Below are 20,979 nucleotides of genomic sequence, written 5' to 3' on the forward strand. Positions count from 1 at the left end.
TGCAGATTGTAACGTTTAATTTGAAGGTTTGAACAAAAATATCTGATAGAAATTGTAGGAATTGTCACATTTCTTTACAAACACTCCACATTTTAGGAGGTCAAAAGTAATTGGACAAATAAACCAAACCCAAACAAAATATTTTTATTTTCAATATTTTGTTGCGAATCCTTTGGAGGCAATCACTGCCTTAAGTCTGGAACCCATGGACATCACCAAACGCTGGGTTTCCTCCTTCTTAATGCTTTCCACAGCCTTCAGGTATTGCTTGTTTGTGGGTCTTTCTGTCTTAAGTCTGGATTTGAGCAAGTGAAATGCATGCTCAATTGGGTTAAGATCTGGTGATTGACTTGGCCATTGCAGAATGTTCCACTTTTTTGCACTCATGAACTCCTGGGTAGCTTTGGCTGTATGCTTGGGGTCATTGTCCATCTGTACTATGAAGCGCCGTCCGATCAACTTTGCGGCATTTGGCTGAATCTGGGCTGAAAGTATATCCCGGTACACTTCAGAATTCATCCGGCTACTCTTGTCTGCTGTTATGTCATCAATAAACACAAGTGACCCAGTACCATTGAAAGCCATGCATGCCCATGCCATCACGTTGTCTCCACCATGTTTTACAGAGGATGTGGTGTGCCTTGGATCATGTGCCGTTCCCTTTCTTCTCCAAACTTGTTTCTTCCCATCATTCTGGTACAGGTTGATCTTTGTCTCATCTGTCCATAGAATACTTTTCCAGAACTGAGCTGGCTTCATGAGGTGTTTTTCAGCAAATTTAACTCTGGCCTGTCTATTTTTGGAATTGATGAATGGTTTGCATCTAGATGTGAACCCTTTGTATTTACTTTCATGGAGTCTTCTCTTTACTGTTGACTTAGAGACAGATACACCTACTTCACTGAGAGTGTTCTGGACTTCAGTTGATGTTGTGAACGGGTTCTTCTTCACCAAAGAAAGTATGCGGCGATCATCCACCACTGTTGTCATCCGTGGACGCCCAGGCCTTTTTGAGTTCCCAAGCTCACCAGTCAATTCCTTTTTTCTCAGAATGTTACCCGACTGTTGATTTTGTTACTCCAAGCATGTCTGCTATCTCTCTGATGGATTTTTTCTTTTTTTTCAGCCTCAGGATGTTCTGCTTCACCTCAATTGAGAGTTCTTTAGACCGCATGTTGTCTGGTCACAGCAACAGCTTCCAAATGGAAAACTACACACCTGTAATCAACCCCAGACCTTTTAACTACTTCATTGATTACAGGTTAACGAGGGAGATGCCTTCAGAGTTAATTGCAGCCCTTAGAGTCCCTTGTCCAATTACTTTTGGTCCCTTGAAAAAGAGGAGGCTATGCATTACAGAGCTATGATTCCTAAACCCTTTCTCCGATTTGGATGTGAAAACTCTCATATTGCAGCTGGGAGTGTGCACTTTCAGCCCATATTATATATATAATTGTATTTCTGAACATGTTTTTAAAAACAGCTAAAATAACAAAACTTGTGTCACTGTCCAAATATTTCTGGACCTAACTGTATTCTGGCATCTTTCCTGTCACGATTTTATCTGTTCATAGATAGGAGACATTGCATAGATATTTTCATCTATGTGGTCCATATCTATTGGGTGAGACCCCGGCCATCACGAATGATGTGAAATGATGCTTTGCATTCTCTGTTTTATCACAAATTCGAACATATGACTTTCATATCTATTATATCAATACAGTTCATTATACCTTACTTTGTATTTTCTATAAGGGGAAACAAATTATTTGAACTTATCTGCTATTTTTCAGTACAACTGCTGCTCTTAACTCTACCATTCATAAATCTGTCCTTTTCTGCATTCTTGTAAATTCAAGCTGAGATTGGCTTCACATCTGCTAGAGGATTCTCTTTAATTACCTGTTTCCAAAGGAGAGGGTCAGCTGTATAGGGGTCTTGTGGAGTCTTTATGGATTTTGTAATTTCTATATGACACAAGACTACATATTGATGTTTTCCAAAATTGAACTTTTATTCCCTTGAAAGCGAAGGTCATTTTTTGGACACTTTCCTAATCTTGGTGCTCGAAGAGTTCAGTTCAGTTCAGAAATATTACACTCCCAAAATAACCTAAATGGAAAAGAAAAGGATGTTGTAAAATTATTTTGCAATGATTCAGATATAGTAACTCTATAAGCCAACAAGGGGGATGGAATAGTCATCCAAAACATGGATGACTATATAAGGAAGCTCAGAATATTTCCCCCAACCCCATACACTAAGGGATTACAACTATGGATCCATTCTACATTTCTCAAAATAGAAGCATTTGAGGAAGGAATCTTAAAGAGAACCAACCGCCAACCAACATATTGTATAACGATTTAGAAAAGACATCAGCTGGATTGATTGCAATCTACGGTAAGTAGTATTATTTTCCAAACTGTCATATTCTCATTTTTTATATAAAGAGGCATCCAATAGCAATATACATCCCGCCTTCTCTGACTTACGTATAACCAAATAGTTGTTATTTTTTAGTTTACAGATGGCAATATAATGATTTCTTGTTAAATTATTTACTATTTTATTTTTATTGGAGGAGACGTAACGGTGCAGAGCCAACTGATCCTTTTCTATCATATTCTGGAACATGTCTAATGATGGTACGTGAGATTTTACTGGATAATAATGAGGGTTTGAGACCTTTGGTTTTACATCATGATCCCCACCAATTCTTCCAAATTACGATCCTCATCCAATTAGTTTAGGATTACAATGGCCTTCTGTTCAGAGAAGGAGAATCGTTCAAATTAAAGGGAACCAATCATCAGGATTTTCGAGTATAAGCTGCAGCCAGTGCAGTACTGGCACTATCAGGCACAGTGTGTACATACCATTGGGGGGCAGCTCGGGTGTTTAGGCAGTGAAATTCATCTTTATAAAGTTTGAAATTTCGTGCACTTTTTGATTGACGTGTGCACCTCTCTGTTAATGTCCGGGCGGGTTATGCAGGAGTTCCCCGCCCCCCCACCAGCCTGTTCCTCCCTCTCTCCTGATGCCCGGGCGGGTTATGCACGTGTTCCCCGCCCCCCCCGCGCTGCCTGTTCCTCCCTCCCTCCGGCTGAATGTAAAATGCTAATCTTCAGAAACATGGCGCCGGAGTGGGCCTCTGCGCACAGCGCTTATCTCCGGCGCCATGTTTCTGAAGCCCGCATTACACAGCTTGGTGTCTGCAGACTGCAGAACAGCTGATCGGAGGACGCGATCAGCTGTAGCTATGATGACGTGCCGCCTCAGGACACCGGGCCAGGACAGCAGCCTGCCAGCGACATCGGGGGTCAGGTGAGGTAAGTTCACAATGGACTCACATGACCCCGTGACGGCAGTGCTGCGAGACCCGGTCACGGTAGTGATATCGGGTGGCACTGTCTTCACGGGGTCAGGTGAATGAAATTACTAGCACCTGTGATGTCATTGCCCCAGCAGGCACGCACACATTATACACACACATACACACACTATATATATATATACACACACACACACTGCTGTGTGTGCGCCCCTGCGTTGACCTGGGCTCACCTTCTCAGTTCCAGGTCACTGCAGGAAAGCACTCACAGCTGTGTGTGTGTATAATGTGTGTATGCGCGTGTGTATAATGTGTGTGTGTGTGCGCGCGCGCGTGTATAATGTGTGCGTGCGCGCGCGTGTATAATGTGTGCGTGCGCGCGCGTGTATAATGTGTGCGCGCGCGCGTGTATAATGTGTGCGCGCGCACGCGTGTATAATGTGTGCGCGCGCACGCGTGTATAATGTGTGCGCGCGCACGCGTGTATAATGTGTGCGCGCGCACGCGTGTATAATGTGTGCGCGCGCACGCGTGTATAATGTGTGCGCGCGCACGCGTGTATAATGTGTGCGCGCGCACGCGTGTATAATGTGTGCGCGCGCACGCGTGTATAATGTGTGCGCGCGCACGCGTGTATAATGTGTGCGCGCGCACGCGTGTATAATGTGTGCGCGCGCACGCGTGTATAATGTGTGCGCGCGCACGCGTGTATAATGTGTGCGCGCGCACGCGTGTATAATGTGTGCGCGCGCACGCGTGTATGTGTGCGCGCGCACGCGTGTATGTGTGCGCGCGCACGCGTGTATGTGTGCGCGCGCACGCGTGTATAATGTGTGCGCGCGCACGCGTGTATAATGTGTGCGCGCGCACGCGTGTATAATGTGTGCACGCGTGTATAATGTGTGCGCGCGCACGCGTGTATAATGTGTGCGCGCGCACGCGTGTATAATGTGTGCGCGCGCACGCGTGTATAATGTGTGCGCGCGCACGCGTGTATAATGTGTGCGCGCGCACGCGTGTATAATGTGTGCGCGCGCACGCGTGTATAATGTGTGCGCGCGCACGCGTGTATAATGTGTGCGCGCGCACGCGTGTATAATGTGTGCGCGCGCACGCGTGTATAATGTGTGCGCGCGCACGCGTGTATAATGTGTGCGCGCGCACGCGTGTATAATGTGTGCGCGCGCACGCGTGTATAATGTGTGCGCGCGCACGCGTGTATAATGTGTGCGCGCGCACGCGTGTATAATGTGTGCGCGCGCACGCGTGTATAATGTGTGCGCGCGCACGCGTGTGTGTGCGCACGCGTGTGTGTGTGTATAGTGTGTGGTGTATAGTGTATAGTGTGTGTGTGTGTGTATAGTGTGTGTGTTGTATAGTGTATAGTGTGTGTGTGTGTGTGTGTGTAGTGTGTGTGTGGTGTATAGTGTGTGTGTGTAGTGTATAGTGTAGTGTGTGTATATAGTGTGTGTGTATATAGTGTGTGTGTGTGTGTATAGTGTGTGTGCGCGCGTGTGTGTATGGTGTGTGTGCGCGCGTGTGTATAATGTGTGTGCGCGCGTATAATATGTGTGTGTGTGTGTGTGCGCGCGCGCGCGCCACTCTGCTGGGGCAATGACGTCACAGGTGGAAGTGAGGGGCTGCTCTCACAATCAATGGGGGACTTTTAGTTCTGCATTAAAGGGGTGGTTCACCCATTTTTTTTTTTTCCCCCAATGATCAGATGATATTGGATCCGGATTGGACGGCGCGGGACCCTAACCCAGGATTACTGCGGAGGGGTGTTTATTTCAATAAAGATGGAGTCACTAATTGTGTTGTGTTTTATTTCTAATAAAAATATTTTTCTGTGTGTTGTGTATTTTTTTTTTTATCTATCATTACTAGAAATTCATGGTGGCCATGTCTAATATTGGCGTGACACCATGAATTTCGGGCTTAGGGCTAGCTGATAATATACAGCTAGCCCTAACTCCATTATTACCCGGCTAGCCACCCAGCATCAGGGCAGCTGGAAGAGTTGGATACAGCGCCAGAAGATGGCGCTTCTATGAAAGCGCCATTTTCTGGGGTGGCTGCGGACTGCAATTCGCAGTGGGGGTGCCCAGAAAGCTTGGGCACCCTTCACTGTGGATTCCAATCCCCAGCTGCCTAGTTGTACCCGGCTGGACACCAAAATTAGGCGAAGCTCACGTCATTTTTTTTTTAAATTATTTCATGAAATTCATGAAATAAAATAAAAAAAAAAGGGCTTCTCTATATTTTTGGTTCCCAGCCGGGTACAAATAGGCAGCTGGGGGTTGGGGGCAGCCCGTACCTGCCTGCTGTACCCGGCTAGCATACAAAAATATGGCGAAGCCCATGTCATTTTTTTTTTCTTTTTGGGTAAAAAACTGCATACAGTCCTGGATGGAGGATGCTGAGCCTTGTAGTCCCATGCATGACAAGTAACAGTGTGGATTTTGGCTAAGTTCACACACTGCGTCGTTTTATTTAAGCGGTGTTTTTGTGCGTTTTTTTGCGTCAAAAAACCCCAAAAAACCATACGTGGCAAACAACAGACGCGTTTTTACCGGGTTTTGGTGCGTTTTTTGCTCTGTGTTTTTATTCTTTTTTTTATCAGAGAAAGATTGTTGAAAGAAAAAAAAAATAAAAAAGGTCTGAAGTAATTTCCTTCTTCAATATGTTCTTCATTCTCCACTAGTGTATGCAGGAGAGCATACAGCTGCAGAACTACAGGGCTCAGCATGCTCTATCCAGGACTGTATGCTGGAGGGAGAGGCAGGGGGAGCAGAACTACAAGGCTCAGCATCCTCCATTCACTAGTGTATGCATGAGAGCAGACAGCAGCTGCAGAACTACAAGGCTCAGCATCCTCCATTCACTAGTGTATACAGGAGAGCAGACAGCAGCTGCAGAACTACAAGCCTCAGTATCCTCCATTCACTAGTGTAAGCAGGAGAGAAGACAGCAGCTGCAGAACTACAAGGCTCAGCATACTCCATCCCGGACTGTATGCAGTTTTTTGCCAAAAAAGAAAAAAAAAATGACGTGGGCTTCGCCATATTTTTGTATGCTAGCCGGGTACAGCAGGCAGGTACGGGCTGCCCCCAACCCCCAGCTGCCTATTTGTACCCAGCTGGGAACCAAAAATATAGAGAAGCCCTTTTTTTTTTTTTTTAATTATTTCATGAATTTCATGAAATAATAAATAAAAAAATGACGTGAGCTTCGCCTAATTTTGGTGTCCAGCCGGGTACAACTAGGCAGCTGGGGATTGGAATCCACAGTGCAGGGTGCCCATGCTTTCTGGGCACCCCCACTGCGAATTGCAGTCCGCAGCCACCCCAGAAAATGGCGCTTTCATAGAAGCGCCATCTTCTGGCGCTGTATCCAACTCTTCCAGCTGCCCTGATGCCGGGTGGCTAGCCAGGTAATAATGGAGTTAGGGCTAGCTGTATATTATCAGCTAGCCCTAAGCCCGAAATTCATGGTGTCACGCCAATATTAGACATGGCCACCATGATTTTCTAGTAATGATAAAAAAAAAAAAAAAAAATACACAACACACAGAAAAATATTTTTATTAGAAATAAAACACAACACAATTAGTGACTCCATCTTTATTGAAATAAACACCCCTCCGCAGTAATCCTGGGTTAGGGTCCCGCGCCGTCCAATCCGGATCCAATATCATCTGATCATTGGGGGGAAAAAAAAAAATGGGTGAACCACCCCTTTAATGCAGAACTAAAAGTCCCCCATTGATTGTGAGAGCAGCCCCTCACTTCCACCTGTGACGTCATTGCCCCAGCAGAGAGGCGCGCGCGCACACACACACACATATTATACGCGCACACACACATTATACACACGCGCGCGCACACACATTATACACACACGCGCGCACACACACTATACACACACACTATACACACACACTATACACACACACACACACATACACACACATACACACTATACACACTATACACACACACACACTATACACACACATACACACTATACACACACACACACACATACACACACACACACACACACATACACTATACACAGACTCACACACTATACACACATACACGCATGCGCGCACACACATTATACACGCGTGCGCGCACACACATTATACACGCGTGCGCGCACACACATTATACACGCGTGCGCGCACACACATTATACACGCGTGCGCGCACACACATTATACACGCGTGCGCGCACACACATTATACACGCGTGCGCGCACACACATTATACACGCGTGCGCGCACACACATTATACACGCGTGCGCGCACACACATTATACACGCGTGCGCGCACACACATTATACACGCGCGCGCGCACACACACATTATACACGCGCGCGCGCACACACACATTATACACGCGCGCGCACACACACATTATACACACACACAGCTGTGAGTGCTTTCCTGCAGTGACCTGGAACTCAGAAGGTGAGCCCAGGTCAACGCAGGGGCGCACACACAGCAGTGTGTGTGTGTGTATATATATATATATAGTGTGTGTATAATGTGTGCGTGCCTGCTGGGGCAATGACATCACAGGTGCTAGTAATTTCATTCACCTGACCCCGTGAAGACAGTGCCACCCGATATCACTACCGTGACCGGGTCTCGCAGCACTGCCGTCACGGGGTCATGTGAGTCCATTGTGAACTTACCTCACCTGACCCCCGATGTCGCTGGCAGGCTGCTGTCCTGGCCCGGTGTCCTGAGGCGGCACGTCATCATAGCTACAGCTGATCGCGTCCTCCGATCAGCTGTTCTGCAGTCTGCAGACACCAAGCTGTGTAATGCGGGCTTCAGAAACATGGCGCCGGAGATAAGCGCTGTGCGCAGAGGCCCACTCCGGCGCCATGTTTCTGAAGATTAGCATTTTACATTCAGCCGGAGGGAGGGAGGAACAGGCAGCGCGGGGGGGCGGGGAACACGTGCATAACCCGCCCGGGCATCAGGAGAGAGGGAGGAACAGGCTGGTGGGGGGGCGGGGAACTCCTGCATAACCCGCCCGGACATTAACAGAGAGGTGCACACGTCAATCAAAAAGTGCACGAAATTTCAAACTTTATAAAGATGAATTTCACTGCCTAAACACCCGAGCTGCCCCCCAATGGTATGTACACACTGTGCCTGATAGTGCCAGTACTGCACTGGCTGCAGCTTATACTCGAAAATCCTGATGATTGGTTCCCTTTAATTACACGTAAATTTATTACTAGAGTAAAGGCCGCTTTACACGCTGCGACATCGCTCATGCGATCTCGTTGGGGTCACGGAATTTGTGACGCACATCCGGCCGCTTTAGCGATGTCATTGCGTGTGACACCTATGAGCGATTTTGAATCGTCGCAAAAAACGTTCAAAATCGCTCATCGGTGACATACCCCCCTATTCCCAATTATCGTTGCTGCTGCAGGTACGATGTAGTTTGTCGCTCCTGCGGCAGCACACATCGCTATGTGTGACACCGCAGGAACGAGGAACCTCCTCTTACCTGCGGCCGCCCGCAATGAGGAAGGAAGGAGGTGGGCGGGATGTTACGTCCCACTCATCTCCACCCCTCCGTTTCTATTGGGCGGCCGCTTAGTAACATCGCTGTGACGTCACTGTTACGCTGAACGAACCGCCCCCTTAGAAAGGAGGCGGGTCGCCGGTCACAGCAACGTCGCTAGGCAGGTAACTAGTGTGACGGGTCCGCCCGATTTTGTGCGCCACGGGCAGCAATTTGCCCGTATCGCACAACCGATGGGGGCGGGTACGCACTCTATCGCAGTGTGTAAAGCGGCCTTAAGTCTGACTTGAAACATTTCTATCATCAGCAAAAAAAATGCCACTGACAAACTTTAACCATCTGTGCAGGACTCCGATCTGTCATTATGTCACGCCAGAGCGTACAGACACCTAGCGTGCAGCATAACACCAGGGTAACAATGGAAATGGTAAGAAAGGAAGGCCCTGATGATAGGAAGAAGAGACAACTCACCCGTGTCTATACCCTACGCTCCCTAATGTCACGGGTCCTTCACCCCCCTATCGTTATCACGTGCCTAGGCACTCATTCACTCTGGCTAGTGAGACGGCCAGCAGTAGTCTCATCACTGCAGTAGCACAACAGGTAAAGGAGATAAAGGAAAAATAAACACAGAAAGCAAAAACAATATAAAACTGTACCAATGCAGCTAAACACCACAGCAGTAATAATCACAACTCCTCAGCTTCTTTCAGACACAGGCCCCTTCCAAAGAGGTCAGCATAGAATTAGACTCTATAACTGGCATCAAATGGCAAGACACGTGACTTTTTATATTGAAGGGAAGTGGTCACTTAAGAGATGTACCTGAGATTAAGGCTACAAAGGATAGCCAGATTGAAAAGAAACCTTAACCCCTACAGCACTAAAAGAAAAGTAGATTCACTCAAATTAAGTTGTAGACCTGTGAACAATAAGGCACTGTGACCTTCTGATCCCAGACTCACCAGAGGTCTCCTCAGAGCGGGACACACTCAAGACACATTATCCATAAATTCATTCATAGTCAAGTTCATTTTTTCTTGTTCCGTATTGGAGATCTTCTCATATCCTTCTTATTGGTTCTCCTTCCTCCTCTTCATTTTCTGAATTCCGAAATTCTCTGAATGACGTATTAGAATGAACATTTTCTCTTTGATAATCACATTTATCAGGATTAAGGCCGCTTTACACGCTACAATATATCTTACGATGTGTCGGCGGGGTCACGTCGTAAGTGACGCACATCCGGCTTCGTAAGGTATGTTGTAGCGTGTGACAGCGGCGTGCAATTGCGATTGAACGAAAAAACGTTCATCGCATGCACGTCGTTCATTTCTGAAAAATTGAACGTCAGGTTGTTCATCGTACCCAAGGTAGCACACATCGCAGTGTGTGACACCCCGAGAACGATGAACCAGCGTCCTGCGGCTCCCGCCCGGCAATGCGGAAGGAAGGAGGTGGGCGGGATGTTTACGTCCCGCTCATCTCCGCCCCTCCGCTTCTATTGGCCGGCTGCCGTGTGACGTCGATGTGACGCCGAACGTCCTTCCCACTCCAGGAAGTGGATGTTCGCCGTCCACATCAAGGTCGTATGGACGGGTAAGTGCGTGTGACAGCTTTTCAATGATTGTGCGGCTCATGCAACAAATTGCACGAGCCGCACAAATGATGGGGATGCGTGCAATCGCATACGAGATCGCACACGCAATTGAAAGGTGTAAAGCAGGCTTAACAGTCTGAAGATTCCAGATCTGTGGATCTTTGCAGCGCCTGTGCAATAGTTATTGTGAGGGATTTTCTTCAAGATTTACTTCTGTGAAAGAAGGTGTTTGCCCGACATTGCGCTATGAGCCAAATGTCTATCATGGTGCAGAGAAAGGCGGCAATCGCTCTCCCCCTAGAAGTGGAACTCCTGGGACAAACAGGGGACAAATGTGGAGTGGGAAAAATGTTTACTCAGTGTTGGACAGAAATAAAATCCATTTTAGTATAGGTTATTACTTATGTTGTGCTCTGATCTGGAAGACCCCCTAGGTGGACAGGCCCTTTTCCAGCTAGACCAACCCACTGGTGTGTCTGACAGGTCATGATGTGAGGTGTTGATCGGGATTTCTGGTTCTGTTGGTAGTGACACTGGTTTCTTAGGAACCTGGAACCATGGGGCATAGGCCCTGCACCCTGGGTAAGGATGCAGTACTCTGTGGCACCCTGATGTACTCAGGGGCGCCACATACACACACAGCTCCGCTCCGTACACCTCGTACACACACAGCTCCGCTCCGTACACCTCGTACGCACGCGGCTCTGCTCCGTACACCTCGTACACACACGGCTCTGCTCTGTACACCTCGTACACACACGGCTCCGCTCCGCACACCTCGTACACACACGGCTCCGCTCCGTACACCTCGTACACACACGGCTCCGCTCCGTACACCTCGTACAAACACGGCTCCGCTCTGTACACCTCCTACACACACAGTTCCGCTACGTACACCTCAAACACACACGGCTCCGCTCCGTACACCTCGTACACACACGGCTCCGCTCCGTACACCTCGTACACACACGGCTCCGCTCCGTACACCTCGTACACACACGGCTCCACTACGTACACCTCGTACACACACGGCTCCGCTCCGTACAGCTCGTACAAACACGGCTCCGCTCTGTACACCTCGTACACACACAGTTCCGCTACGTACACCTCAAACACACACGGCTCCGCTCCGTACACCTCGTACACACACGGCTCCGCTCCGTACACCTCGTACACACACGGCTCCGCTCCGTACACCTCGTACACACTCGGCTCCGCTCCGTACACCTCGTACGCACACGGCTCTGCTCTGTACACCTCGTACACACACGGCTCCGCTCCGTACACCTCGTACACACGCGGCTCTGCTCCGTACACCTCGTACACACACGGCTCTGCTCCGTACACCTCGTACACACGCGGCTCTGCTACATCCACACTGTAAACCCCTCCTGACCCCACACATAAACTTCCCCTCATCCAGCACCATGACACCCAGCACAGCAGAGCCCTGCATACACTGAGGAGCTGATCATGTGACCCCTGACTCCTCCCCTCCATGTGACATCATCACAGGTCCTGGAAGCACAGAGCAGCCATATATCTAGTGTGCGGCTCTGCAGGTGGAGGTAGGTGCAGGGTATTATATATCTAGTGTGCGGCTCTGCAGGAGGAGGTAGGTGCAGGGTATTATATATCTAGTGTGCGGCTCTGCAGGTGGAGGTAGGTGCAGGGTATTATATATCTGTGTGCGGCTCTGCAGGAGGAGGTAGGTGCAGGGTATTATATATCTGTGTGCGGCTCTGCAGGTGGAGGTAGGTGCAGGGTATTATATATCTAGTGTGCGGCTCTGCAGGTGGAGGTAGGTGCAGGGTATTATATATCTAGTGTGCGGCTCTGCAGGTGGAGGTAGGTGCAGGGTATTATATATCTAGTGTGCGGCTCTGCAGGTGGAGGTAGGTGCAGGGTATTATATATCTAGTGTGCGGCTCTGCAGGTGGAGGTAGGTGCAGGGTATTATATATCTAGTGTGCGGCTCTGCAGGAGGAGGTAGGTGCAGGGTATTATATATCTAGTGTGCGGCTCTGCAGGAGGAGGTAGGTGCAGGGTATTATATATCTAGTGTGCGGCTCTGCAGGTGGAGGTAGGTGCAGGGTATTATATATCTAGTGTGCGGCTCTGCAGGTGGAGGTAGGTGCAGGGTATTATATATCTAGTGTGCGGCTCTGCAGGTGGAGGTAGGTGCAGGGTATTATATATCTAGTGTGCGGCTCTGCAGGTGGAGGTAGGTGCAGGGTATTATATATCTAGTGTGCGGCTCTGCAGGTGGAGGTAGGTGCAGGGTATTATATATCTAGTGTGCGGCTCTGCAGGAGGAGGTAGGTGCAGGGTATTATATATCTAGTGTGCGGCTCTGCAGGTGGAGGTAGGTGCAGGGTATTATATATCTAGTGTGCGGCTCTGCAGGTGGAGGTAGGTGCAGGGTATTATATATCTAGTGTGCGGCTCTGCAGGTGGAGGTAGGTGCAGGGTATTATATATCTAGTGTGCGGCTCTGCAGGTGGAGGTAGGTGCAGGGTATTATATATCTAGTGTGCGGCTCTGCAGGTGGAGGTAGGTGCAGGGTATTATATATCTAGTGTGCGGCTCTGCAGGTGGAGGTAGGTGCAGGGTATTATATATCTAGTGTGCGGCTCTGCAGGTGGAGGTAGGTGCAGGGTATTATATATCTAGTGTGCGGCTCTGCAGGTGGAGGTAGGTGCAGGGTATTATATATCTAGTGTGCGGCTCTGCAGGTGGAGGTAGGTGCAGGGTATTATATATCTAGTGTGCGGCTCTGCAGGTGGAGGTAGGTGCAGGGTATTATATATCTAGTGTGCGGCTCTGCAGGTGGAGGTAGGTGCAGGTTATTATATATCTAGTGTGCGGCTCTGCAGGTGGAGGTAGGTGCAGGGTATTATATATCTAGTGTGCGGCTCTGCAGGTGGAGGTAGGTGCAGGGTATTATATATCTAGTGTGCGGCTCTGCAGGTGGAGGTAGGTGCAGGGTATTATATATCTAGTGTGCGGCTCTGCAGGAGGAGGTAGGTGCAGGGTATTATATATCTAGTGTGCGGCTCTGCAGGAGGAGGTAGGTGCAGGGTATTATATATCTAGTGTGCGGCTCTGCAGGTGGAGGTAGGTGCAGGGTATTATATATCTAGTGTGCGGCTCTGCAGGTGGAGGTAGGTGCAGGGTATTATATATCTAGTGTGCGGCTCTGCAGGTGGAGGTAGGTGCAGGGTATTATATATCTAGTGTGCGGCTCTGCAGGTGGAGGTAGGTGCAGGGTATTATATATCTAGTGTGCGGCTCTGCAGGTGGAGGTAGGTGCAGGTTATTATATATCTAGTGTGCGGCTCTGCAGGTGGAGGTAGGTGCAGGGTATTATATATCTAGTGTGCGGCTCTGCAGGTGGAGGTAGGTGCAGGGTATTATATATCTAGTGTGCGGCTCTGCAGGTGGAGGTAGGTGCAGGGTATTATATATCTAGTGTGCGGCTCTGCAGGTGGAGGTAGGTGCAGGGTATTATATATCTAGTGTGCGGCTCTGCAGGTGGAGGTAGGTGCAGGGTATTATATATCTAGTGTGCGGCTCTGCAGGTGGAGGTAGGTGCAGGGTATTATATATCTAGTGTGCGGCTCTGCAGGTGGAGGTAGGTGCAGGTTATTATATATCTAGTGTGCGGCTCTGCAGGTGGAGGTAGGTGCAGGGTATTATATATCTAGTGTGCGGCTCTGCAGGTGGAGGTAGGTGCAGGGTATTATATATCTAGTGTGCGGCTCTGCAGGTGGAGGTAGGTGCAGGGTATTATATATCTAGTGTGCGGCTCTGCAGGTGGAGGTAGGTGCAGGGTATTATATATCTAGTGTGCGGCTCTGCAGGTGGAGGTAGGTGCAGGGTATTATATATCTAGTGTGCGGCTCTGCAGGTGGAGGTAGGTGCAGGGTATTATATATCTAGTGTGCGGCTCTGCAGGTGGAGGTAGGTGCAGGGTATTATATATCTAGTGTGCGGCTCTGCAGGTGGAGGTAGTTGCAGGGTATTATATATCTAGTGTGCGGCTCTGCAGGTGGAGGTAGGTGCAGGGTATTATATATCTAGTGTGCGGCTCTGCAGGTGGAGGTAGGTGCAGGGTATTATATATCTAGTGTGCGGCTCTGCAGGTGGAGGTAGGTGCAGGGTATTATATATCTAGTGTGCGGCTCTGCAGGTGGAGGTAGGTGCAGGGTATTATATATCTAGTGTGCGGCTCTGCAGGTGGAGGTAGGTGCAGGGTATTATATATCTAGTGTGCGGCTCTGCAGGTGGAGGTAGGTGCAGGGTATTATATATCTAGTGTGCGGCTCTGCAGGTGGAGGTAGGTGCAGGGTATTATATATCTAGTGTGCGGCTCTGCAGGTGGAGGTAGGTGCAGGGTATTATATATCTAGTGTGCGGCTCTGCAGGAGGAGGTAGGTGCAGGGTATTATATATCTAGTGTGCGGCTCTGCAGGTGGAGGTAGGTGCAGGGTATTATATATCTAGTGTGCGGCTCTGCAGGTGGAGGTAGGTGCAGGGTATTATATATCTAGTGTGCGGCTCTGCAGGTGGAGGTAGGTGCAGGGTATTATATATCTAGTGTGCGGCTCTGCAGGTGGAGGTAGGTGCAGGGTATTATATATCTAGTGTGCGGCTCTGCAGGTGGAGGTAGGTGCAGGGTATTATATATCTAGTGTGCGGCTCTGCAGGAGGAGGTAGGTGCAGGGTATTATATATCTAGTGTGCGGCTCTGCAGGAGGAGGTAGGTGCAGGGTATTATATATCTAGTGTGCGGCTCTGCAGGTGGAGGTAGGTGCAGGGTATTATATATCTAGTGTGCGGCTCTGCAGGTGGAGGTAGGTGCAGGGTATTATATATCTAGTGTGCGGCTCTGCAGGAGGAGGTAGGTGCAGGGTATTATATATCTAGTGTGCGGCTCTGCAGGTGGAGGTAGGTGCAGGGTATTATATATCTAGTGTGCGGCTCTGCAGGAGGAGGTAGGTGCAGGGTATTATATATCTAGTGTGCGGCTCTGCAGGTGGAGGTAGGTGCAGGGTATTATATATCTAGTGTGCGGCTCTGCAGGTGGAGGTAGGTGCAGGGTATTATATATCTAGTGTGCGGCTCTGCAGGAGGAGGTAGGTGCAGGGTATTATATATCTAGTGTGCGGCTCTGCAGGAGGAGGTAGGTGCAGGGTATTATATATCTAGTGTGCGGCTCTGCAGGTGGAGGTAGGTGCAGGGTATTATATATCTAGTGTGCGGCTCTGCAGGTGGAGGTAGGTGCAGGGTATTATATATCTAGTGTGCGGCTCTGCAGGAGGAGGTAGGTGCAGGGTATTGTATATCTAGTGTGCGGCTCTGCAGGTGGAGGTAGGTGCAGGGTATTGTATATCTAGTGTGCGGCTCTGCAGGTGGAGGTAGGTGCAGGGTATTGTATATCTAGTGTGCGGCTCTGCAGGTGGAGGTAGGTGCAGGGTATTGTATATCTAGTGTGCGGCTCTGCAGGTGGAGGTAGGTGCAGGGTATTGTATATCTAGTGTGCGGCTCTGCAGGTGGAGGTAGGTGCAGGGTATTGTATATCTAGTGTGCGGCTCTGCAGGTGGAGGTAGGTGCAGGGTATTGTATATCTAGTGTGCGGCTCTGCAGGTGGAGGTAGGTGCAGGGTATTGTATATCTAGTGTGCGGCTCTGCAGGTGGAGGTAGGTGCAGGGTATTATATATCTAGTGTGCGGCTCTGCAGGTGGAGGTAGGTGCAGGGTATTATATATCTAGTGTGCGGCTCTGCAGGTGGAGGTAGGTGCAGGGTATTGTATATCTAGTGTGCGGCTCTGCAGGAGGAGGTAGGTGCAGGGTATTGTATATCTAGTGTGCGGCTCTGCAGGTGGAGGTAGGTGCAGGGTATTGTATATCTAGTGTGCGGCTCTGCAGGTGGAGGTAGGTGCAGGGTATTGTATATCTAGTGTGCGGCTCTGCAGGTGGAGGTAGGTGCAGGGTATTGTATATCTAGTGTGCGGCTCTGCAGGTGGAGGTAGGTGCAGGGTATTGTATATCTAGTGTGCGGCTCTGCAGGTGGAGGTAGGTGCAGGGTATTGTATATCTAGTGTGCGGCTCTGCAGGTGGAGGTAGGTGCAGGGTATTATATATCTAGTGTGCGGCTCTGCAGGTGGAGGTAGGTGCAGGGTATTATATATCTAGTGTGCGGCTCTGCAGGTGGAGGTAGGTGCAGGGTATTATATATCTAGTGTGCGGCTCTGCAGGTGGAGGTAGGTGCAGGGTATTATATATCTAGTGTGCGGCTCTGCAGGTGGAGGTAGGTGCAGGGTATTATACATCTAGTGTGCGGCTCTGCAGGTGGAGGTAGGTGCAGGGTATTATACATCTAGTGTGCGGCTCTGCAGGTGGAGGTAGGTGCAGGGTATTATACATCTAGTGTGCGGCTCTGCAGGTGGAGGTAGGTGCAGGGTATTATATATCTAGTGTGCGGCTCTGCAGGTGGAGGTAGGTGCAGGGTATTATATATCTAGTGTGCGGCTCTGCAGGTGGAGGTAGGTGCAGGGTATTATATATCTAGTGTGCGGCTCTGCAGGTGGAGGTAGGTGCAGGGTCTCTGTTATTTTGGGGTCATCACTATTATTAACCCCTTCATGTCTTGGCTATTTTTAGCTTTAACCAGTTCAGGACCAGTTTCCTGCTATTCCTCACCGGCTCATTTCCATATTGTTTTGATACAGGTCAAATATATCTTTGTACCGTGTTAGCCAGTAGAGATAAGGTAGATGCTAGAATGTACGGGCTCCTGCCCAGTATGACGTAACTTGTCATGTGATGGGGCTTGTGCAAAATGCAGCCTGATGTTTCCAGCGGGAATAAACTTTTTTTCTCTAAGTCCATGTGGGCATAGAGGTGATTATAATAGAAGCGGGGGTCTGTGGGTAAAAGCACTAGATGGTGGGTGCAGGGGGGGCAAAGCCACAGGAGGCGGGGGAGAAGCCACAAGAGGGGGAGCAAGCCACAGGAGAGGGGTGCAGGGGGGGCGAAGCCACAGGATGGAAGGGTGCAGGGGGGGGGGGATGAAGCCACAGGAGAGGGGTGCAGGGGGCTGAAGCCACAGGAGGGGTGTGCAGGGGGGGCGAAGCCACAGGAGAGGGGGGGCAAAGCCACAGGATGGGAGGGTGCAGGGGGGGCGAAGCCACAGGAGAGGGGTGCAGGGGGGGGCGAAGCCACAGGAGGCGGGTGCAGGGAGTGAAGCCACAGGTGGAGGGTGCAGGGGGGGGGCAAAGCCACAGGAGGGGGGTGCAGGGGAGGCGAAGCCACAGGAGGGGGGGAGAAGCCCTTCTTGCATGATTACAGTAGACAGGCAGACATTGTCATGCCCCCAACCAAGCTGGTCACGCCCACTAACCTGATAGGAGCCCGTACATTCTAGACTCAGCCATAGAGATAAAAAAAAATGGTTTTAAAGAACTGAAGTCCTCATTGGTTGATGCCTTTTAATGGCTAACTGAAAAGATGGTAATAATAGCAGCTTTCCAGACTACTCAGGTCTCTTCATCAGGCTCAGTATAACACAAAATCTGAAGAGTCACATATTTATACACAACAGGACATAGAATGGAGCAGTAAATAAGAAAAGTCATGTGAAGCAGAACGATCAGTATGGCAAGGGGACAATCAGTTGTGGCAGTAAATATTGGAGCAGTTCATAAATAAGGAGGGGGAAAGTTTTATTGTCCTCTGATTGAGGTCTGGTCCAGAGCTGTGATGCCCCCAGATGGTCTGAGGAGCACATTTCTTAATTGATGTAAAAAGACATAAATCCATGTGACCTCTTCATTCCTGCTCTGAATGTGTCACCGGTCATCATACGTTTGTATTACCGGAGTCTTCTTCAGGAGAATGGAACAGCAATGGGAAGCAAAACGGCACCACGATATGCAAATCTTTTTATGGCCAAGCTTGAGAGTGACTTTTTATCCTCTTGTCCTATCAGGCCTCTGGCTTACTACCATTACATCAACGATATTTTAATCATCTGGACAGAGCCTGAGGAGCAGCTGAAGACCTTCCATGAACACTTTAATCAGTTTCATCCCACCATCAACCTAACACTCAACTACTCCTGCATTGAAATAAACTTCTTGGACAACATTATTAAACTACGGAACAATGAAATAGAGACCTCCCTGTACCAGAAGCCAATTGACAACATACCTGAAATGGGACAGTTTTCAACCAAAACACATAAACTCTATAGTGTACAGTCAGGCCATCAGGTACAATCGGATATGTTCCAACACTACAGATAGAGACAATCACCTTCAGGGCCTCAGCAAGATCTTTCTGAATCAAGGCTACTCCCCAAGAACAATTGAAAACCAGATTACAAGAGCCACCAGAATATCAAGAAACCATCTCCTACATTATAAAACTAAAGAAGAAAACAACCGGGTCCCTCTTGTGGTCACCTACAATCCACATCTGGAGGTGTTAAGAGGAGCTGCACGGAAACTACAACCATTGCTGCAAAGAGATTCCTGATTAATATCTACTTTTCCAGACCCCCCACTTCTGTGTTTTAGACAGCCCCCGAATCTAAGAAGCATCATTGTCAGAAGCTCCCTGTCCTCTCCAACAACAACAGGAGCATTTCCCTGCAACCAGAAATAATGTAACACCTGTCCATTTATACTGACAACGGACAAGATAAAGATTCCCAGATCACATCAGGACTACAAGATCCCAGGGACCTTCAGCTGCACCACAACTAATGGGGTGTACTTAATTATATGTACCAAATGTCCAATTGGGGTCTGTATGTAGGGCAGACCGGACAACAGCTCAGGACAAGGATGAATTCCCACCGCCACACAATTAGAGAAAAAAGGATTAATCTACCTGTGACCAAACATTTCTGTAACTCAGACCACAGCATCATGGACATGAAGTTGCTGGTATTGAAAGGAAACTTCAAATCCCAGAGAGACAGGAGAGTCTGGGAATACAAACTTATGATGACCGGTGACACATTCAGAGCAGGAATGAAGAGGTCACATGGATGTATGTCTTGTTACATAAATTAAGAAATGTGCTCCTCAGACCATCTGGGGGCATCACAGCCCGGACCAGACCCCAATCAGAGAACAATAAAACTTTCACACTCCTTATCTATGAACTGCTGCAATATTTACTGCCACAACTGATTGTCCCCTTGCCATACTGATCGCTCTGCTTCACATAACGTGTCTTATTTACTGCACTATTCTATGTCTTGTTGTGTATAAATATGTGACTCTTCAGATTTTGTGTTATACCGAGCCTGATGAAGAGACCTGAGTAGTCTCGAAAGCTGCTATTATTACATCTTTTTAGTTATCCATTAAAAGGCATCAACCACTGAGGACTCTCAGTTCTTTTAAACAATTTTTTTTATCATATTGATTTGTACATTCAGGTTAATGATTTGTGAAAATCTTTTTTTTTTTGGTTCGGATTTTCCAGAAAATTTTGTGTCTTTTTTCGTGATTTTCTCGGCTTTATTTTCCTATTCCTGTCGTCATCTTTATTTGTTTGTTTGCTTTTTTTTTTTTAAACACAATTTTATTTCAGTTTTCAGTTTCATAACAGATCAATTCATTAATCTCCATTCTGATATACATAAATGTAAATAATTCTTGTCATAACTTTGTCCCTTTCCCCTTAGTACCCAAAACTTCCCCGTTAACATCTTAAGACCCCTAATTTCGCATCTGGTTTGTTTGCTTTTATGGAGATGCTGAAGTCGGTTTCTCATTCGGGTTTTTTCTGTTCTTTTTTTTTTTTTTGTTTTTTTAACAGGTTTAACAACAAAAATAAAAAATGAATAATCCCCTGCAATGTGGAGCCTGAATGTGAATACACTGAAAAGCACTAACAAAATGTATAAAACTGGCACAAAAATGGGCATCAAACTGGCACCGAAGGGCGTTGTGGAAAGGGTTAAATGGCCTTGGATCACTGATCTATAAAGGTAATTTGAGAATAGACTGAAATCAGAGAACAATGGCGGCTTTCCCTTTATGATTACTAATTAGTGACACAAACCCATTTACATCAGCCGGAAGAGAACTTTACAGAACACCAGCTACTTATTCACATCTGGGTGAATTGGCTATTTGCTCACTTTGGTGCCAGTTCTGACGCCCATTTGGGCCGGGTTGGAGTGACCTAAGTTAGATGCGAGACATCACTATATAATGGTGGTGTGAGATCAGTGCTCCAAAGTCATTTAACCCTTTCAACTACGCTTTTCAGTGCCCACTTTCATGCCCAATTTATCCCAGTTTTATCATTTTTGTAGCTGCTGTTAAGTGTATTCACATCCGGGCTCCTCGCTGTATTGTACTTTATTATTGTGATTTTTTTTTTTACGTTTGTTGTTAAACCTGTAAAAAGAAAAACAGTGAAAAAATCCAAATAAGAAATCAACTTCAGCCCCGAATAAG

At 48.1% G+C, this 20,979-nt stretch overlaps 1 protein-coding gene across 1 annotated transcript in view; it reads left to right on the forward strand.

Annotated features, from left to right (window-relative positions):
- LOC142258898 (uncharacterized) overlaps nucleotides 1-20,979 on the forward strand; it is a 143,629-nt gene that overhangs the window by 100,440 nt on the left and 22,210 nt on the right.

The sequence above is a fragment of the Anomaloglossus baeobatrachus genome (assembly GCF_048569485.1).
Source record: "Anomaloglossus baeobatrachus isolate aAnoBae1 chromosome 5 unlocalized genomic scaffold, aAnoBae1.hap1 SUPER_5_unloc_17, whole genome shotgun sequence".
Taxonomy (NCBI): domain Eukaryota; kingdom Metazoa; phylum Chordata; class Amphibia; order Anura; family Aromobatidae; genus Anomaloglossus; species Anomaloglossus baeobatrachus.